The 20604-nt window shown below is 41.5% G+C and overlaps 2 long non-coding RNA genes across 2 annotated transcripts; both read left to right on the forward strand.

The window, feature by feature from the left end:
- Positions 1-492: 492 nt before the first annotated feature.
- Positions 493-2507, forward strand: LOC309621265. The gene is made up of 3 exons (XR_014239882.1): positions 493-568; positions 658-941; positions 2459-2507. It is a non-coding gene; the product is annotated as an uncharacterized lncRNA (long non-coding RNA).
- A 9927-nt stretch (positions 2508-12434) lies between these two features.
- LOC309621267 lies at positions 12435-17517 on the forward strand. The gene is made up of 3 exons (XR_014239883.1): positions 12435-12589; positions 16328-16449; positions 17327-17517. It is a non-coding gene; the product is annotated as an uncharacterized lncRNA (long non-coding RNA).
- The last annotated feature ends 3087 nt before the right edge of the window (positions 17518-20604 follow it).

Below are 20604 nucleotides of genomic sequence, written 5' to 3' on the forward strand. Positions count from 1 at the left end.
ACACAGTAATCAAAATTTTTACTAATTGAAAACGATGCTCTGTCCTTCTCAAGACATAAGATTGTTAACAACAAATCTTCAGTTCTAGTTTCATTACTAGTAACAATTTGGGAGCAAACTGTTTGATCTTTTTGAGTACTGTTCTATTTATTTGTAAAATGAGCCTAATAATACCCTTTTTATCCTAATGGGGATGAAAAACCTCATTCAAGAAGGTGGCTGCCCCCGGCAATCCCAATCACTCCTTTACTTTTATCAGGGTTCCTTGAAGCGTGAAGAGGGCAAGATTTTGCGTGTCCAGCTAGAGTTGAACCAGCTGAAATCTGAGCTTCACCGCAAGATCCCTGAGAAGGAAGAAGAAATCGAGCAGCTGAAAAGAAAGAGCCAGCGGGCAGCAAAGGCCATGCAAAGCGTGCTGGATGCTGAGATCTGGAGCCGGAATGTTGCTCTGAGGCTGAAGAAGAAGATGGAGAGAGACCTCAGTGAGATAGAGATTCAGCTGGGCCACTCCAACCGCCAGGTGGCAGAGACCCAGAAATACCTGTGCTCAGTCCAGAGCCAGCTCAAGGTGAGTGCACGGCCCCTGGAGGACCTGGCGGGACCTCAGCCTGCCCTGGGCTCCGGTCTCACCCCTGGTTTCTCGTGAAGGACTTCCAGCTGCATCTGGATGACGCCCTGAGGAGCAGCGAGGACCTCAAGGAGCAGCTGGCCCTCGTGGAGCGCAGGAATGGCCTCTTGCTGGAGGAGCCGGAGGAGAGGAAGGTGGCCCTGGCGCGGACGGAGCGCACCCGCAAGCTGGCGGAGCACGAGCTGCTGGAGGCCAGCGACCGCGTGCAGCTCCTTCACTCCCACGTGTGTCCGTCCTCACTCCACTCTGGGTCCACCCTGGAGGCAGGCAGGACCCAGGCTTGATGGAGAGGAGTTCCCACCGCTCCTTCCAGGCTAGCGGTCAAGACAAACTTTCATTAGGCCTAGTTCTTGGAATAACTTGGTCTCTAGATGGACAGATTGCTGCGCTTTCTTTTATCTGAAGATAAAAGATCATGGGGAAATCAGAGCAAGGCATGACAAATTATTGCATAAAAGGGCTGGAAAAGGCTTCACAGAGGCAGTAACATTTAAGCTGCAAGCTTAGAAAATTAGGATTGTCTTTTGAAATAATTACTTTTAGGAAAGTTAAAGAATTCCTTGTTTCATTTCTTATATTTTTGGACCACACCACATGGCATACGGGATCTTAGTTCCCCAACCAGAGATCGAACCCGTGCCCTGCGCGGTGGAAACACAAAGCCCTAATCACTGGACTGCCAGGGAATTCCCCCAAAATTCCTTGCTTTAAAAACTATTTTTTGAATTAGCCAAAAAACTAGAAAAATACCAACCATATTGTTAGCATTTTGGGATCTCCTATTCTAGGCTCTTGTTTCTATACATAAATATATTTTTTGTAAACGTGATCAATCCTTTTGCAACTTTTTTTCATTTAACAACGTGTTGTGAACATATTTCTATATTTTAAAATAGTTTTCTATGATACAGTTTTTTAATGGCAGAAAAGCAGTCCATTTTAGTTGTGTATTATGGCACATTTATTTAATCAGTCTTCTACGGTTGGATATTTTTAGACTGTTCCCAATAAAAATTTTTATGATTAGAAGATTGTATGACTAACTTCTTCATAACTAAATTTTCACGTATATCCATGATTACTATTTCCTTAATATTCCTAAAAGTAAGTAAATTCCTGGAAGTATATATTCATGGTCAAAACAGCAAAGACATTTATGATATGTTATAAATTGGTCTTTAACAAAGTTGTCCCAATTTTTACTCCCATGGGGAAAATAAGTGAGAGTGCTTAGCTATTATTTTTTTTAATCTTCACCGATTTTATGGTTGAAAATGCCTCATTTTAAAAATTCTTATTTCTTTGATTACTAATGAGGTGGAACATTTTGTCGTATTTGTTGGCTATTTGTATTTCTTCTGGTGTGTCTTAGCTATTTGTACTTTTGCCCTTTTTTCTTAATGATTTGTCTTTTTTACATATTAAAGAAGGAACCATTTTTTCAGTAATGCACATTGCAAATGTTTCCTCGTTTGTCATCATCCTAACAACTCTGTGCAATGTTTTGATCATGAGAATTATTTTTCATTTCACATAGTTATGTCAACCATTTCCTTGTTCCAGCACCTTTAACTAAATAATTTATCCTTCCTCAAATATTTGAATGTCCACATTTATCATTTACTCAATTCTTTTATGTACAATTCTCGGGCCTGTTTTGGGATATCTGTCTATCAAAAAGGAAAGTCTTTTTAATTTTTTTTCACCTGTGTGAAAAATAAGAAATGGAGCGTTCTCGAGCTTGACTTCTTTCCCCACCCAACCCTCTCCCTTCCAATCGTTGTAAGTGTCCAAATGTAGCCCGAACCTCTTATCTAATTTTTCTTGTAGAACACGTGCCTGATAAATACCAAGAAAAAACTGGAAGCTGACATAGCCCAGTGCCAGGCAGAGGTGGAGAAGTCTATCCAGGAGTCCAAAAATACAGAGGAGAAGGCCAAGAAGGCCGTCACGCATGTGCGCTCCATTCTTTCTTATCAGAGATGCTGTCTGGAGATAAGAAAGGGGCTTCTACGCCGCCCCTTTGGGACCTGCAAGTAGGTTTCCTCTCCTCACCCCTGCATTCAGTCAGTGGTGGCTTCCCGGAGAGACGGAAGGAGACGGAGCCTCAGCAGAGGCAAAGTGGGAGGGGAACCATGCAGCATCAGCGGTGGCTGCGGCAAGGAGGAAAGCATCAGCGTGCCTAGTACCAGCCTCACAGCACCCTCCGTGTGCCCGCATAGGAGGGGTGGGTGGCCCACTGCTGCCTCTTGTGAACTTAACCAGGTGGCCATGATGGCCGAGGAGCTGACAGAGAAGGAGCAGGACACCAGCGCCCACCTGGAGCGGATGAAGAAGAACCTGGAGCAGACGGTGAAGGACCTGCAGCACCGCCTGGACGAGGCTGAGCAGCTGGCCCTGAAGGGTGGCAAGAAGCACATCCAGAAGCTGGAGGCCAGGGTGGGTCTCTCAATCTCTCTGAATCCGGAAAGTGAAAACGGCACTCCCCGATCCTTCTCTCTTCTTGTATATTGACTCCCATCCTTATCCTGTGGCTGGGGACAGCCACCCAATATCGTCAGTAGGTCCTGAGTTAATTAACATCCCCCAAGACTGACTATATAAGTATCTTTCTTGATTGTAGGTACGTGAGCTTGAAGGAGAGGTAGGTTGAAAGTGAGCAGAAACGTAATGCTGAGGCTGTTAAAGGTTTGCGGAAACACGAGAGAAGAGTAAAGGAACTCACCTACCAGGTAAGGGGAAGAGCTTTCTAGAATATCCAGACTTCCTGCACAAAGGGAAATTGAAAACCTGGTGACTATGTGGTACTCACAAATAGCTACATGTTAACTCGATATACATAAGGGGCAAATGACACAATCACCTATCACAGACCCTTTCCTAAGCTAGGAAAATCAGGAAGGCCTTTAGAAAATCGTGTAAGTGAGGAAAGAATACAGGTTTCAAAGACAGATAAACTGGTATTAGTCCTAGTTTGGCCTCTTACTTTTTAAACTCGGATAGGTTACCTAACACTCTCAACCTTAATTCATCACCTGTAAAATAGAATAAAAACATCTACTCACCAGAGTAGGCAGGTAAGGATTAGAGACGTGTATAACTCTCCAAAATAGTGCCTGCACACAGTGGACATTTAACAAGAGTGGCTACTGTTAATACTATGAAGGAAGCCTCAGAGTTGACCACATTTACCCCAGGCCCACCTGCCATCATATCAAAGTGATTTACTTCACCACCTGTAGTGGGTTTATTTTGTTGGATTCAATGCAGAACATTTTTTTCAAACTTCCAGACTGAGGAAGACCGCAAGAATGTTCTCAGGCTGCAAGACCTGGTAGATAAATTACAGGCAAAGGTGAAATCATACAAGAGACAAGCTGAGGAGGCTGTAAGTATCTTTAAGCCCTTGAGGGAAGAAGGAAACTTCGTTGGGGGTAGAAAGTATATTAAGAGAATGTGTTAATGAGAAAGAAAGAGACCAAGTAAGAATATGTCATTCTTATTTTAAGAGAGAGGATATAAATATGAATTTACCCCCAAATCCTAATTATAGAATAAGACCTCAAGACGAGATATTTTTATTATTAAGCAATTTGTAGGGGTTGGGGGAAAAAAAGAAAATTCCAAATAACCCACCTTACTTGATAGCTGCAAAGAATATCCAGCAGAAAATCTAACACCATGATAAATATTCCTCTCCCTCTAGAAATGCACAAAATCAATTGTTCCCAAAAGCCAAACAGAAATCTTTTACCCCAGCTGACTCCTTCCCTCACTACCACTGTCATCAGCAGGGACTTATCCCTGCACATTCGCTGTAGCAAATTAGGATGTGTTGGGAGATTCTCCAGCTTCACTTTTCCTGGTTGTTCCCCACTCTTCCAGACACAATGTAGTGGGTAAGAGGTAAGAAAAGGGAACACGAAAGGGAGAGGCACGAATGGTAGTAAGTGCAACCAACAAAGGGCATAATTTCTTCCTATCCCCATCCCCCCACCCGCAGCGTCTCTGTATACCAGAGTTAAAATATATGGCAAAAACACTTCAACTGGGATTTTCCCAAAGTCAGAATTTGACCTTACATTTACTGTCTAACCTCTGTGAGCGAGCGCACATGGGTCTCTTCCTCCTTTCCACTCAGTCCATACATTGTAAGTAGACTGCACGTATACATGGGTTTGACATAATGAGCTCGTCTCTTCCATTTCAAAACTATTTCTTCTTTCATTCTTTAGAGTAAAAAATGTAACTGAAGTTACAAGTTCTGTCTGGATTTGAAATCAGATATGACAAACAAACCGTAAGAAGGAAATATCTGAGTTGAGGAAATAATCCTGTTTGTGACAAGTGCAATGAGAACCACAAAGTCTAACTCTCACAACTTTATTCTTAGGAGGAACAATCCAATGCTAATCTTGCCAAATTCCGCAAGCTCCAGCACGAGCTGGAGGAGGCCGAGGAACGGGCTGACATTGCCGAGTCCCAGGTCAACAAGCTGCGGGTGAAGAGCCGGAAGATTCACACACAAGTCAGTGCAGAGTGAACACATCTGCCTGATGCTGCCAAGGGGCTGAAGAAATGCACAAAATGTGCTATTTTGGGTCACTTGCTTTGTGATGTTTTTCTCTTCATGTTGAATAAATAAAAACTACAGTGAACTGATAAACTGAACCAGACTCATTTACTTCCAAAATTACTTATTCTCAAACACAGTTCTCACCTAGCTATTATTATTCTAACATTATATATGGCTTTGTGGAACATTCAATATCTGTACCTCCCTCACCACCCCGCATCCCCTTTCCCATCTCCAGCTCCACCACACACACACACACTATTATCTTTTACTGGACTTAATTTTATTAAGTCTCTCTAGATTGTTACAACTTACTAAGGAAACCACTCACTGAGGTTACGCCTTCAGACAGGACACACTCATGCACCCACTCCACAGGTGGTTACTGAGCATCTACTATGCGCCGGGCCCTGCTCTCAGTACTATGGGAATAGCAGTGAACAAAGCATAGTTCCCTCCCTCTGGGAACTTATATTCTGCAAGGAAAGAAAGGCAGTCAACAAATAAGAAGCTGTGTCTACTATATTTAAAATAGATAATCAACAAGAACCTAGTGTATAGCACAGGGAACTCGGCTCAGTATTCTGTAATAACCTAAACGGGAAAAGAATTTGAAAAAGAATGGATACTTGTATGGGTATAAGTGAATCACTCTGCTGTACACCTGTAACTAACACATCATTGTTAATCAACTATACTCCAACATAAAATTTTTGTAAAAAGATCTACAAAAAAAATAAGAAGCTGCGTAATGTGTCAGGTAAGTGCTCATGAGAAATAAAAAAAGTAAGAGGGAGGCAGTTAGTACTATGTAGAGAGGAGTCAAGCAAGGCCTCTCTAAGAAAAACACATTTGAGCTGAGACCTGAAGGAAGCAAGAGTATTCCAGGCAGAGGGAACAAAAGAAAATGCAAAGGCCCTGAGGCAGGGGCAGTTTGGCATGTCCCAGGGACAGGAAGGAGGCCAGCAGGGCTAGAGGAGAATGAGCAAGATAGTTACGGCATAAGAGAGGAACCTGGGACCCCAGGGATCATGTAGGGCTTCAGGGCCACCTGAGGACTTTTTTCTTCACTCAGAGTGAGATGGGAAATCTTTGGAGTGTTTTGAGCAGAGGAGTGATATTAACACACATTTTAAAAGAATCACTCTGGGGACTTCCCTGGTGGCGCAGTGGTTGAGAATCTGCCTGCCAATGCAGGGGACACAGGTTCGAGCCCTGGTCCTGGAAGATCCCACATGCCGCGGAGCAACTAAGCCCATGCACCACAACTACTAAGCCTGTGCTCTAGAGCCTGCAAGCCACAACTACTGAGCCCGCATGCTGCAACTACTGAAGCCCTCACACCTAGGGCCCGTGCTCCACAACAAGAGAAGCCACCGCAATGAGAAGCCTCTGCACCGCAAGGGAGAGTAGCCCCCTCTCGCCTCAACTAAAGAAAGCCCGTGCGCAGCAAAGAAGACCCAACACAGCCAAAATGAATAAATAAATAAGTCTTAAAAAAAAAAAAAGGATCACTCTGCTGCATTGAGAATACACTGAAGGGGGCAGAGGTCGAAACTGTGAGACCAGTTAGGAGCCTACTGCAAAATAAAAGATAAAAAATGACAGTGGCTTAGACCAGAGAGATAGGCACTGGGAGATGACGAGAAGCAGATGGATTCTAGATGTACTGTGAAGGTAACGCACATAGGGTTTTCTGACAGATTGGATGGATGAGTGGGTGAGAGAGAGAGAGAGAGAGAGAGAGAGAAAGGACTTATGAAAAGAGGAAGGATAAAACAAGATAGATTTAGTGCAGTATAAACATGAGGAGTTTGGTATCTAGAAAGAGAGGAAGCAGTAGAACAAAAATGCAATCTAGACAAAAATTGTACTTTATGCACTCCTGTCCCTCTTCCACCTTCTACCATCCACACTCCCTTGCCTCTCAACCCCTATCAGCCTCACTCCTTTACAGTATTAACTGCACAGGCCTCAATCGCAAAAATGTCTAAAATTAATAACAGTTTAAAACAAAAAAATTCAAAATACTCTCCTAAATTAAATTTTGGATCAAAGAGGAAACCACAAGTAGAATCACAAAAACTTCTAGAAGTAAACGTAAGAGTAAATCTTTGTGACCTTGGTTTACACAAAGATTTCTTAGATGCCAACACCAAAAGCACAAGCCATGAGAGAAAAAATTGATAAACTGCATTTCATCAAAATTCAGTTTCTGCACTTTGAAAAACACTGTTAAACAGAATGAAAGGACAAGCCACCGACTGAGAAAAAGTATTTGCAAATTATACCCCTGATAAAGGACTTGTGTCCAGAATACATACAGAAATCTATATCTTCACTAAAAAGAAAACAAATCACCCAATTTTTAAAGAGCCAAAAGATTTAAACAAACATTTCACCAAAGAAGATATACACAGAGCACATGAAAAATGCTCATCATGAATCATTAGGGGACTAATAATTAAAACATAATGAGATATCACAACACACCTATTACAATGACTAAAAGTCCAAGTGTTGGCCAAGAGGTGGAGGTACTGGACCTCTCACACCAGCTAGTGGTCATGTAAAACAGCATAACCATTTTGGAAAATAGTTTGGCAGCCTCTTAAAAAGTTAAGAAATTACCCATTTGTTCCAGTCGTTCCACTTCTAGGTATTTACTCAAGAGAAATGAAAACGTATGTCCACACAAATATTCACAGCATATTTATCTGTAATAGCCCCAAACTGAAAACCACCCAAATGGCCATTAACAGGTGAATGGATAAACACATTGTGGTAAATCCATATAATGTAATACTACAAAGTGATAAAAATAAACTATTGGGCTTCCCTGGTGGCGCAGTGGTTAAGAATCCGCCTGCCAATGTAGGGGACACAGGTTCGAGCCCTGGTCCAGGAAGATCCCACATGCCGTGGAGCAACTAAGTCCATGCACCGCAACTACTGAGCCTGCGCTCTAGAGCCCGAGAGCCACAACTACTGAAGCCCACGCACCTAGAGCCCGTGCTCCACAACAAGAGAAGCCACCGCAATGAGAAGCCCGCACACCGCAACAAAGAGTAGCCTCAGCTCGCCGCAACCAGAGAAAAGCCCACCCACGGCAACGAAGACCAAACGCAGCCAGAAACAATAAATAAATAAAATAATAAAATAAATAAATTTTTTTTTAAAAATGATAAAAATAAACTATTAACACACACAAAAACATGGATGGATCTCAAAATAATAATGCTGATGGAAAGTAGCCAGACCAAAAAAGTGTAGACTCTATTATTCCATTTATATAAAATTCTAGGGGAAAAAAATGAATCTATAGTGACTGAAAGCTGACTAGTGGTTGCCTAGGGATAGAGAGGCAGGATTTATGGGAGGCACAGAAGGACAGTAGGATGTATTACAAAGGACCAGGAGGAAACTTTGCGGGTGATGGACATGTTCATTATCTTGATTCAGATGATGGTGTCACAGTGTATACATATGTCGAGACTCTTTAAATATGTACAGTTCGTTATACATCAATTATATCCCCATAAAGCTGTTAAAATTTTTCATTGGGGGAAATACTACAATTATAGTGCTTTGGGAAAATAATAATTAGGATACTGTATGTCCAACTTTAAAGCCAGAGTTATAATTTTTGATAGGAATTACATTAAATCTATTTACCAGTTTGGGGAAAATTAGCTTACTTACTATGTTGATTCTTCCAATTCGTGAATAAAGTATGTTTTTCCATTTATTCAGATCCTCTTCAATTTCTGTCTTCCTTGTTTTACAGTTTCCAGCATACAAGTCCTGTACATGTTTTGTTAGATTTACACCTAAATTCTTCTTTTTCTTTCTTTTTGTTTTTAAGTAATTGTAAATTGTATTGTACTTCTTGTTTTTGTTTTTGTTTTTTTGGCTGCATTGGGCCTTTGTTGCCGCACGCAGGCTTTCTCTAGTTGCAGCGAGCGGGGGCTACGCTTCATTGCGATGCGCAGGCTTCTCACCGCGGTGGCTTCTCTTGTTGTGGAGCACGGGCTCTAGGCACACGGGCTTCAGTAGTTGTGGCTCTCGGGCTCTAGAGCATAGGCTCAGTTGTTGTGGTGCACGACCTGAGTTGCTCCATGGCGTGTGGGATCTTCCCGGACCAGGGATCAAACCTGTGTCCCCTGCATTGGCCGGCAGATTTTTAACCACTGCGCCACCAGGGAAGTCCCTGTATTTCTAATTTTGGTGTCCACATGTTCACTGCTAGCATACAGCCTAAAGAAATACAACTGATTTTTGTATGTTTATGTTATACCCTGAAACCCTACTGAACTCACTTCATAGTTCTGAGTTTGGGGGGAAATTCTTTGGGATTTTCTACATCAACAATCATGTACCTCAGAAAACAACCACTTAAGGTGAATCGAAATTAATTAAAATGAAGTCCAAAATTACACAGTAAATTGTGGGGAAAAAGTCTGATTGGGATTTTATCATAAAAATCAAGCCAGAACTACTGAAATAAATTTATTTTCTCTTATACTTCACAAGATTTACGTTACAACTGCATCTCTGTTAATTCTTAGAACAAAGAATGAATCAATGTTGGAGTTGGGAGGAAAGGAACATCCTTCTCACAATCTTGTATGATGTGGCACCCTTTATGTTTAACTTTTGCAATGCAATCATAAAGAATGTCCTTTTTTGCAAAAACTGTATGATGTCTTCATTGATATTTTAAGGGTCTTCCTAATCCTTTGATCCTAAACTCACTCCCTTGAAGCACTTATTGGATCATCATTGTCCATGTTCAGAGTTTTATAATTATTAACTAGTTCAGTGCTGCTGCATCACCCTGGCCAGTGGCTTTGCAAAATTCAAGCAGGTTTCTAATACCACTTTCATCAACTTCATTAAATTCTGAAAATTTTGCAGTATTTGCCATTTTACTTTGCAGTCATGTTGCACTGACTATTGCATATTTACAACACCTGATAATCAGTATGCTCATGTACTAGGGAATAACAAAACTGACTCCATATCAGATCTGTTTCTTTTACTTTAACCTTTGTACTTTGTTTTTGCTACAACTTAATGTTGCCTATAGCCTGAAATATACAGGATAGCCAATTCTCAAGGCTCTGGCCTTTACAGGTGTAACACTTTTCCATTCATAGAGAGATAAAAAGTTGCAGAACAGAGAATAACGTTTGTCTTGTTGGAGGTTTACAGGAACACCATGACCTGACCTAAGTGGACAGCTACAAGAACAAAGGATTCCGACACCAAGTTTGCAACAGCTAACAACACTCCCTCCCCTTTTAGTATAAAAAAAGCCTGAATTCTACCTCGGGGAAGATGGTTCTAGCCCATCTTACCTGAGGACCCTAGCCCACCATCTTCTCGGTCTGCTGGCTTTCCGAATAAAGTCACTATTCCTTGCCCCAACCACTCGTCTCTCGATTTGTTGACCTGTTGTGCGGCAAGCAATATGAGCTTGGGCTCTGTAACGATCATTAGAGAATACTTATTGTTTTCTTACGCCACATCACTACTGTGGAGACTCTAATAACAGGCATTGTACTACTGCAAACCTTAAAACAGTCATACCCTTTGCCCAGAAAGTCTATTCTATAAATATCGTCAAGATATGCATAAACATATGCACACATATGTTTACAGGAATATTTAAAAGAAAAAAAAAAAATTAGCGCACCCTAAGTGCCCCAAAATAGAAAACTGAGAACAGTCATAGGATGGAACGATATGTAACTATTAAAAATCATGATGTAGAAGAAGAGTTAATATCATGGTAAAATTTCCCATAATCTGTTAAGTTGCAAAGGCAGAATACAAAACCATGCTTACAGGCTGATACCCTAATTGTGTATTTGTTTAAAGCACGTGTTTAAAAAAAAAAAAAAACCTGTGTGTGTATTTACAAACATAAAAAAAAGTGTAAAAGGACTTAACCCAAATTCCGGTAGAGATTACTTCTATGCTAAAATCTTAGGAGTGATTTAAATTTTCCCTTCAGTATGTTTGATTATGTTTTTCAATCTTTCTACAATGTGTACCTCACTTTGGGAATTTTTTTAAAGGCTCGTATTTTTTAAATACAATAAATAAAAGGAACGTGCTTCTTAAGAGGACTTCATACCCAATTCTCATCAAAGACATGGGTATAACTGACAAGAGAAAGGTGAAGAGGAGAGGGTCATTTGATGGACGAGACCATTAGCACAACTACTAAAAGCTGTTGCCTTTCAGCCAAGTTTTCCATAAGCATTACCATTCCAGGGCTAACACAGCAGCTGTCGGTGAGCAAACTTAAATTCTGCCTCCTGGCTGTGACAGAGGTTTGGGCACATGTTACATTGACACCAGTGTCCCCAGGCACCTTCACTGCGGACTTAGTCGGTCCCATTTTCCTAAGTGGGAAGCTGAAGAATCAGCTGTGGGCAGATGCAAAGAACCTTACTTCCTTAAGGATGGAATTTACCAGCCTGATTCCTCCATCCTGGCTCCAAGCACCACCAAGATGCTGCTTCCGGAGCCCACGAGAGAAAAAGAAAGCCTCTTCGCTGATGAAGGAGAAAAACATTCCCCTTGGGGAACACACCCAAAACAGGGCTTTTCTTATATTATAGTAGCCTGACCTTCCCAAGAGGGCGGGCTATTTTCTCAGCTCCTCACAGAAACAACGGCTTATGGCTCTCTCTCGGGGAAACTGAGGTACAACACAGGGGGAGCCCTCAAATTATGAAAAATGTTGTTAAGAGGATGGATGGGAAAGGTGGTATCTTTGGAGCAACAGAATCATATTTTTTTCCGGTATATTCTGAAAAATAATTCTATTGATACCCACAGTTTTAGTACCCAAAAATGGATTTGGCCCTATATATTACATAAGTACATGTATATGCAATGTAATAAAACGCCTAAAAACGTACTGAAAAACTTCAAATGGAATTTGGCGACTTGAGACTTTTCAGAAATTTCCTTGCGGCCCAGTCACGTCAAGAGCCGGGGGTTCAAATTCCCTCGCCACTTCCGGCTTCACACCCTCCCACCACACGCACAGTTAAGCTCTGGAATCGCGGAGCTGACGAGAAAGGCCTGCCTCTCTCACAAACTCCAAACGTACACTCACCGGCCAGGGCCCCTCACCGTCTCCAGGCTCGTCCCAACCCTGGCGGAATCACTTCCAGCCTTTCCTTCCCCGGTGGCGCACTCCTCCCATGATGCCCCGGGGCGCACCGGAAGCAACTCCTCACCTCTCTGGGAAATTGAAACTGCCTTTCTTCTCGGTAGTTACCGGCTGTTTCCTTGGAAGTCCACGGCTGCTGATTTTTTCACGTGTTTTCAATACTGTGATCCACCCACCCTCCCCGAACTAGATGGTAAGCTGTTGGAGAGAACCAACTTCTAATCCCCAATGCCTGGAACGGTGTCTTTATAAGCCATTTGCTAAATGAAGAGCAGCTAAACGTTTTGTTTGACAGAGTGAAGCAAAGCTGCGTAGAAAAACAGCAGATAACAGAGCCAACGCTCAGCAGAGAATACGGAAGAATAGCGTTACCTTTATAATAACAGCTGGCATTTAAAACCCTAAATCCTTACCTTAGTTTGCAAGGCTCTAAGCCTCTGGCCCCTAGCCGCTTCTGCCACTTCATTCCTTGCTACTGTATCCCTGGCTCCTTTCATCCCTGCCCTACTGGCCTTTATTCTGTTCCTGTGCAGGCAAGTTCCCCTCCCAGAGCCTTTGCATTTGTTTCCTCTGCCTGGAATACTGTGCCCCGTTGATATTCTCCTGGCTTGCTCTTCCTCAAAGTGCTCAAATATCATCTCTTTAGAGAAACTTATCCTGATTGATCCATTTCAAACCCACACAGCCACTGTTTCCTTATCCTAATTTTCCTTTCCTTCAGAGAATTTATCACTAATTGACATTTGATATCTGTTTGTTTGTTGTCTGTCCCCACATACACACACACTAGAATAGAGTTTCCATGAGGGCAGAGACTTTGCCTGTTCTGTTCCCTAGTGCTTAAAATCTTCCCAGCATGTAGTAAGCCCTCAATGAATGTTTGATGAATAAACAATTGAATACGTGCATGCTCCCTGTTACCGGCTCTGTGCATTACAGCTTCAAAATTAGCAATTCCACATGTGAATTTCATCACCATCCTGGTTTTGTGAGAGATCTCAAGCTGGCTCCATCTAGCCCCATCTTGGTCAAGTTTGAGGATTTTGCCATCATACCCCCAACCACCTTTTGGGTAGGGTGATAAATTTATCTGGGTTTGCCCAGGATTGTCCTGATTTTAAAACTGAAGTCTCAGGAATCTCTTCAATTCCAAGCAAATTAGGAAGGTTGGTCACCCTGCTTTGAGGTATCTAGGCTCCATCTTCCTCGTCTTGTTTTATTGTTGTGAGTGTGTGGAATGAGGGGGTGGGGGGTGGGGGGTGGCGGTGACTTAAGAGTGTTCTGGGCCATCTGGAGAGGAAATTGGCTATATGTAGTGGGTAGAATGGGAGGGCTGGATGGCCAGTAGTGAGGCTGTGGTCAGCTGATGGGCCTTACCAAACAGCAACAAAAAAGAGATGAAAGAACAACATAGAAGATGCTGTCCTGGCTTCCAGAGCCCTCTGGCACAGGCAATGGTTGGTACATTCTCTAGAGAAAGTTCCTGGCTTCTAAGTCTCAGGCTCTGCTGTTGACATGGCCTCACCCACTCCATGTCACTTTCAAAAAGTAGCCTATCATGCATTTATTAACTCAGTTGTCACAAGAACCCCATGAGTTAGGTATTGTTATTATCCCCATTTTACAGATGAAGAAACTGAGGCTCAGAAAAGTAGAATAAGTTGCACAAATTCAAATAGTTTAAATAGTGAAGTCAGGATTTGAACCTCAGTATTCTGACTCTCAAAGTCCACTCTTAGTCACTACATTATCATGCAGCTCTTACCAATGTAAATATGCATTTGGGCTATGCCTAGCCAAGGGCATAAAATCTTTCTTTTTTTTTTAAGGCTATGTTGTTTCATACCCCAACAGTTGAAATTAAAAGTAATTGATCACGCGTTTCTTAGTTCTAATGAGGCTTTAAGCACTGAAGAAACCAACAAAAAAAATACAACTACTAGACAAAAAAGGGCAAATGACATGGACCCTAAGTCTCACAGGCATCAGTCAAGATTATGAGGCCAGATAAGAAAGTCTCCAGTTTACTGGACAGACCTAACTGGTAGAATTTCTTCTCTGAACACAATGTTCCCAGGCCATGCACACACTCTCTCCATGATATTTTCAGAGAAGGATGCCTCGTTTGCGTGTAATTCTGAGAAGCATGTATAATTCTGAGAGCGTTAGTGTCTTAACAGGATCTTGCAAAGCCAGAAACAGCTGTCTTGTAGTGAAAACACAAACTGGACTTGGATTCAAACCAGACATGTTCTAGCTCCCATTCTGCCACTTACTAGCTGTATGACTAGTCACTTAATCTTGCCAAGCCTCAGTTTTCCAACCTGTAAAACTGATAAATCTATGTCCTCACTGACTGAAGGAAAATCAGTTTAAATATTTCTCTGGATAATCCCCCATCAACTTTTTGCTTTGCAAAATTGTAGTGTAGAAATGCCAGCAGTATGGAAGTTTATGTATTGCACTTGAAAGAGTTCTGAACTAGCGCTCTTGGATCTGAGAGTAGAATGGGAAGGGGGTCTGTCTAATTAATTAGCATTAATTAGGTAACCTGTCCAGAACCTCAGTTTCTGATTCTGTAACATCAGGGTTAGATTAGGTAATATTCAAGGTTGCCCTCTAGTTCTGGATCTAATATTCTCACTCAATATTTTTAATTAGGCGATTCAATATAAATTTGTATCATTCACTAATATACCTGTCCTGTGACTTTTGCCCAGAAATTTCTGTTTCTGGCTGAGGAACTTCTTGCTGCTTTTGGAAATTTCATCTGTTACATAGCTCTTAGATAGTTGTAACGGGTAAGGGATGATCCTCCTATCAGCACAATTAACTGCCCTTTCTTCTCAAGTGGCCCTCTGCGGAATGAACTTGATTACACTTGTTTCCTGGGCCTCTCTATTTGGCCCTGCTGCTGCTTTCTCCATCCAAATCTGCATTTCCTCTGAATGCGCCTTATATAGTGATTGGTGGAGAGATTTGCTCCCAGGGAAATCAGGAAAACGTTTTCCTCCTCCTTAACACCTGCTCACTCCTTAATCCTTGGCTTCAAAGCTTCCACCCCCACCATCCTGCTGACATTAATGTCAGGATCACCTCTCTGACTGACCCAATGCCCTTTTCATGGTTCTCCTTTTCTCCATCTTCCCTGTAGAGCTTTTTACTATATCCTCTCTCTTGAAAATACCACCCTCTCGAAAATACCACCTCCCTTGACTTCTTCTGACACTAATAATGAAGTTCCCATCACTTTAGAGTTGACAAAATGATTTTGTAACAAGACTGGAGAAAACCCTCATTGACAGAACTCCTCTCAGGGTTGGGAGAGATGGAATGATGGTGTGGGGTGTGAGCTGGGGACTACAGGGCATAGTGGTGGGATAAAGATGAAGCTCCCAAGGGGAATATGTGAGTAAAAATAGGTGATCACCAAACTTGCTAAGGATAAAAGTGGTGTTCTTTACTTGAGGACTTTTATTTTGTTGAGTAACCAGATGAGTAGGCATGCAGGTCAATGGCAGAGCTAAAGGGCCCCATGTAACAGAGAGGAACAACTGAGTACCCGCAGGGGTCGGGCAGACACCTCAGGGGAAGAAAGGAAATCAACCACCTGCATCAGTGTGACGGAAAATGGACTTCGTGGAAGTCATTGCTGATGGAAACTGAATACTTTAGGGGATGTAATATAATCCTCTTCTAGTCTGCTCTACAAAATCTTCAGTAAAGCCTGCATTGCTCACTTATGTTTTTTGTGCTAGTGGATTATTTGCCAAGGTCTGTGTCAAGGTTGATACAGATTGAAGCATACTGTTTGCCACTGGCTGGAAAGAGACTGCCTGCGGAGACAGCCACGTCTTGACAGTATCTCATTTGATCCCCACACTATCCTCATGACTTGGGCAGAAACAGAATTATGTTTCTGATTTTGCAGCGGAAGGAGAAAACATCACAGCTGCGAAGAGAGGTGATGGGACTTGCCATTTATGGCAGTAAATGACAGACGTAAAATATGGATCCACGTGGCTCTTTTAACTCCAGCAAGATCTCACTCAGGTATTTGTTTACCTGAAGAATAACCTTTTTTTTCCACTCTTTTTGTCTTCATTTCTGCCTCTCACCTCCTCAACATGCAGCCTTTCTCTGAGAACCCAGCTTCCTTAATAAGTTCAACTATCAACTGCATACAGGTGACACCCTCATACTCACAGACCTACATCTTCAGTCTTAATGTCTCCTGTATGTAAACTTTGAATCCTTATCTCTACCTACTTAGCTGGATATCACCATCATCTCAATCTCAATCTGTCCAAAATCGAAATTCCTATTTCCCCCCCTTCACTATTTCTCCTGGGCAGGTATCATGCTCCTAGATTTCTAGGCTGCAATGAGGGCTGGATGAAAGGTAGGATCCTCTGATTCCTTTTTCCTCCTCAAACTCGGCATCATCAAAGTCTTGTGGATCCTGCCTTCAGGGTATCCCTTGGGTTTTCTCTTTCCTTTTACATCTCATTTCTGTACTGCTTAATCAAGGCCCTCTTCATTTTACACCATGATTATTTTTATATTCAATGCAAATAGATATTACTTGCATGTTTAAAATTATGTTGAGAGGCTTGTAATATATTAATGTGGGATAGGGCCTCGAAAAATAAGTCTAGAGGACTTCCCAGTGGTCCAGTGGGTAAGACTCCGCGCTCCCAATGCAGGGGGCCCGGGTTCGATCCCTGGTCGGGGAGCTAGATCCCACGTGCATGCCACAACTAAAGATCCCGCATGCCACAAAGAGGATCTCACATGCCGCAACTAAGACCTGGAGCAGCCTAAATAAATAAATAAATGTTAAAAATAATAATAATAAGTCTAGAGCTCAGAGAGGTCTTAAATGAGAGATACATATTCCTTTCACCTCCTGGGGTTCTCTTTTTGCCAGGCCTAAACGGGACAGTGAGGCAGACAACTTCAAGCCCACACAATACTCTTCTTGAACCTACGGGATGGACCCGGAGATACCAGGGGACAATCACTGGGAAAGCCAGCCCTCTGGTGCTATGGAGAATTTTAACACACATCTGAATTTATAGGGTCATCCAGGGGTTAATTCTAACTGCCCACCTACTCCCATAAATCAGAGGCTGTATAATCATCTTGGCAAGTTGTACACCAAGATTTTCTAAATAGTTGCTAAGTGGTTCTAGGACCTCAGGTTCTCCCTCTCCATTATATCCTACCATCAGTTCTATACTAATCTTCAGATATATGTGTGTGTCTACACACACACACACACACACACACACGTTCACTTTTCTGCTTAAAACCTTGAAAGCTTCCCCAATGATCTCAGAATAATGTCCTGACTCCTTCCATGGGCATTGGGAGCCCATCACAGACAAGCCCAGCCCACTTCTCCAGCCTCACCTCCGTGTTACCCCCAACCCTTCCATCCAGGCTTGCCCATTCCACCTTCCTGAAACACACCCTGGGAAGTCTTGTTTCTAACCACAATCCCCACGTTCCCTAAGCCTGGAACCTCCTCCCTGTACTCTTAAAATCTGCCTCCTTTAAGAGAGAGTAGAGGATAGAGGAAAAGGCAAGGCTTTGGAATCAGCAACCTGGGATTCCAATTCTGGCTCCATTGCCTACTAGCTGTGGGGCCTTTTGGTCAATCACTTAACTCCCTTAGGCCTCAGTTCCCCATATGGACAATGGGAATAATAAGAATATAAACAGTATAACCCCCTAAGGCTTGCAGAGAAAAATAAGCATAATAAAATATACAAAAGTGCTATGTAAACTGGAAAGAACTACAAAAAGCATTATTATTAGTTATTATTATTATTATTATTATCTCCACAGTCACCATCCCCTTCAGATCTCTCCTCCAAAGCAGTATCATTATCATTAATAACAATTCGAGAATATTTTACATACACAACATACCTTATGGGTTTTAAATACCTTGTCCATACATCTAGTCCACTGTGCATCTCACTCATCTTGGCACTTAACCTTGGAAAAGTAATTTATCTTTTCGTGTCTATGTACTCTCTTCCCATGTCCATTATCACCTCCTTTGGAGCAATGTCCCTATTTCATATCTCCTTTCCCCATTGCCAGCACTCAAAAGTGATGGGCTTGCAAAAGTGAAAGGTTATAGGCATTGGCTCTAGAGCCAGAGAGGATTTGAATCCCATTTCTGCCACTTACTAGTTGTGTGGCCTTAGGCAGTTTATTTAAACTCTCAGTGGCCCAAATTTCTTCAGCCATAAAATGGGAATGATGTTAGCACCTACCCCACAAAGTTATTATGATGCTTAAGTGAGCCAATATGGATAAAGCCTGGCACGTAGTGAGTTCGTAATAAATATAAACTATTACTATTAAGTGAGACTGAGTCTGATTCCATTCTTTTCTGCCTTATCCCTTCAGCCCTCTTTCAACACAGATTCCCCATGAATCATCCTTATTCATTTATACACAGGAACAAAATCTACTGAGCATCTGTTACATACAAAAGACTGTCCCTTGGATAAAAGCAGCTGTGTTTATGCCTGATCACTTTCTGTTGCTTTCTCCTGGGCCAAATGGTACTAAGAATGAGACAAGTTCTCTATGGATTGCAGCCTTCAGCCTTCTCCTCTTGTTTTCTCAAGCAGGGAGTAAGATGGTGTTCCAACATCAGATCACCAGGTACTAAAAAGTTCTTCATATTTTTTTACTGAAAGGCTTCTCAGGCCCCTTAACATGCTAGTATTTATGGTGAATCTCCAGCAACAGGGAATAGAGTTGGCCACATTTCCTGAACTCATTTAGCCACGGGACCTTTTATTTCACAGTTTCTCTCAGAATCAGCATTCTGTCAAATCTACTTTGGAAAATGCTACGTGGAAGTCCTATTCCTATCTGTTTCTCCTTTGTCCACAATTTCATTTTGACTAATGCAAACTGTCCTTGGAAATGCCTCACCTATATGAGACTACCCACTGGAAGACTAGAGAATCTTTTTTTCTTTTTAATTGAAGTATAGTTGATTTACAATATTGTGTTAGCTTCAGGTGTACGGAAAAGTGACTCAGTTATATTGTTTTCAGATTATATTCCATTATAGGTTATTACAAAATATTGAGTATAATTCAGTACACATTGATCATATACAACATAAACAAGTCAGGCTGTATTGCTGTAAATGGCTCTAACTTCTAAAATGTATGGTAATTCCTACATAGTCAAACATTACTTATGTTTCAGCCAAAAAACAACCCCGAGCAACCATAAGAGTTGTCACAAAGACCATGTATTTCCATTAGAACTTCTAGAACTTCCCATGGAACTTATGACTCCTTTTGTTTGTTTGTTTTTTCCTTTAGCTTGCTCATCTGTTTCCCATTCTATAGCAGATTAGAAAAAGGAAGATTGGGCTCACAGAGGCAAACACACTAACCACAGACAGAATACAGCTGAGTACCTTGCCGTGAAGGTGTAGATATAAAAACTAGAAAGGTGACACAAAATTTCATTGCAACCTAGGAACAATTAGTGCAGGGTAAAATCCGCGAAGAAACTATAATATCCCTGATGACTTTATTACATCACCTCCCAGGCCCCTGAGTGATCAAGGAAAAGTTGAAGTCTATTCAAGATACTAAATTAAATAAATCAAGATAATATATAATACATTTTAGAAAGTTTTCCATCTACAATGGATTTTTTAACAAAATAAATTAATGGCTAAGAATAGATGGGTTAGATGGACCTAGAGATTATCACACTAAGTGAAGTAAGCCAGACAAAGACAAATATACGATATCGCTTATATGTGGAATCAAAAAAAAAAAAAGATACAAATGAACTTATTTACAAAACAGAAGTAGACCTACACATATAGAAAACAAATTTATGGTTACCTAAGGGGAAAGGGAGGTGGGGGATAAATTAGGAGTTTGGGATTAACACATACACACTACTATATATAAAATAGAAAAACAACAAGGACCTACTGTATAGCACAGGGAACTATACTCAGTATTTTGTAATAACCTATAAGGGAAATGAATCTGAAAAAGAATATATAGATATATATGTGTGTGTGTGTGTGCGTGTGTGTATATATATATATATATATATATATATATATATATATATATATACACACATACATGAATCTCCTTGCTGTACACCTGAAACTAACACAACATTGTAAATCAAATATAC

The sequence above is a fragment of the Balaenoptera borealis genome, assembly GCF_965194805.1.
Source record: "Balaenoptera borealis genome assembly, contig: HAP1_SCAFFOLD_121, whole genome shotgun sequence".
NCBI lineage: Eukaryota > Metazoa > Chordata > Mammalia > Artiodactyla > Balaenopteridae > Balaenoptera > Balaenoptera borealis.